The sequence below is a fragment of the Octodon degus genome, unplaced genomic scaffold (genome assembly GCF_000260255.1).
Source record: "Octodon degus isolate 3935 unplaced genomic scaffold, OctDeg1.0 scaffold00184, whole genome shotgun sequence".
Classification (NCBI taxonomy): domain Eukaryota; kingdom Metazoa; phylum Chordata; class Mammalia; order Rodentia; family Octodontidae; genus Octodon; species Octodon degus.
Genome location: NW_004524760.1, coordinates 2,545,226 through 2,547,058, shown reverse-complemented (window position 1 = coordinate 2,547,058; position 1,833 = coordinate 2,545,226). Strand labels below are relative to the sequence as shown.

Sequence of the window (1,833 nt, the reverse complement as noted above, 5' to 3'; positions counted from 1 at the left end):
GGATTCAATCCATGGCATGCCGTGTGGGCCCCACCTCTGGGGCATGCTGAGACTGTGATTGAGACTGGGCATGGTGGTGTGTGCCTGTAATACCAATGGTTGGGAGGCTGAAAACAGGAGAATCACTGTGAGTCTGACCTACGTAGTGAGACCATGTACACGCTGTAGATCCTGTCCTAAACTCATAAAAAATAAATAAATAAAACCAGTCTTTTTAGAACACAGTAAGCAATGTAACGGTTAATTTGAAGCAAAGACAAAAGTAGATGAAATTTACTTATTTTTGAGTTAATGGTTGTCAGAATTAGTTAAGACCCAAATGTGCATAATTTCTTTTTTTTAAACTGAAATTTCTAAGTGCATATTCTTAACAGTTCTGTAATATTAATTTCATGCAAAATAAGTCATTATTAAATGCTTATGATGAAAACTATTCTTAAGCCATGTGCTCACTTAAAAATGTAACTTACTGATTTCTACAGTAAAAATTTGCTAGATTAGTTACAATATACCATGACTAGTGGGATTGTATGCTATAAATAAGAATACATATTTTACTGGACTAAAGAACACTGAACTAAAATTGGCTTAATGTTATTTTGTCCTATGGAGAAGGACAGATTTTTCTTTCCTGTGAATTATATTTAGAGACTGAGAGGGTTGTTTCTCTGACCTCCAATATTCACAGAACTTTAGTAAGTAGAAAGAAGATTTTCCTATCTTGTCTCTTCTATGGCCTAGGTCCCCTTATGTACCATTAAAAAAAAATGAAATGTATCACTGTCTTGCATTTACCTCATTTTGAAAAATATGAAGCTATTGATCTATGTTGCAGGAAGAGTAAGTGTTGATTAATTAAAGGAAGATTCCCTTCACTAGATTAAGCCCCCTATAAGTACATATATAAGTACATATATTTACTACAGTAAGCCCAGGCTCTACTATGCACCTCAGCTTAGTTCTGCAGCCACCAAGACTTGAAATAACACTAGTTTAAGCAAAACAGAAGCATATTTTTTCTCTATTGTTAAGAAAGTCCAAAAGTTAGTCAAACCCTATAACTACCAACCTGGGGTCTTTTTCACTGTTTTTGTTCAGTTGTCTTCATCCCGCAAATATCATCTTTGAAAACAACTAATGGTCTAAGACAGCTGAGTCACATGACCACACTGTGTGAGTCAGCTTTCTGGTTCTGTAACAACATACTTACGATAATTTATAAAGAGGGACTGGGCCTGATGGCATATGCCTGTAATCCCAACACTCTAGGAGATTGAGGGAGGAGGACTGAAAGTTCAAGTCCAGCATTCAGTGACATAGTGAGTCCCTCATCTCAAATAAAAAAAAAAATAGTAATAATTAGAAAGAGATTGGGGATATATCTCAATACAACAGCACTGTGTTCCATTCCCAGTACTAAAAAAGGAGGGTATTTTGGCTCAGTTTTGGGAGTAAAACATCCATAGGTGTTTGGACCCATTGCTTTTGGGCTGTGATATGATTGTACATTGGGAGCACATGGCAGGAACAAAAGATACAGAAGAAGATGGAGATTGGAATCTTATAAACTCATGTTGAGTGCATTTCTCCAGTAAATGAAAGCCTCCTACCAGGCCTCCACTTCTTAAAAGTTCTACCACTTCTCAATAGTGCTATGGACAGGAGACTAAGAGTCTATCACATGGGCTTTTGGGGACATTCATGATCCAAATTGTAGAAGACCTCTAGCTGGGACACAATCTGAAAAATGTATAGTAGTTGCTTATATTGAGCACACAAATATGCAAAATTGAAAAAGTACTCTGATACCAATAAGGGGAAGAAGTTGTAAAA

The 1,833-nt window shown here is 36.4% G+C and overlaps 1 pseudogene; it reads right to left on the bottom strand.

Annotated features, from left to right (window-relative positions):
• Positions 1-1,677: 1,677 nt before the first annotated feature.
• LOC101561351 overlaps positions 1,678-1,833 on the bottom strand; it is an 11,982-nt pseudogene continuing 11,826 nt past the window's right edge.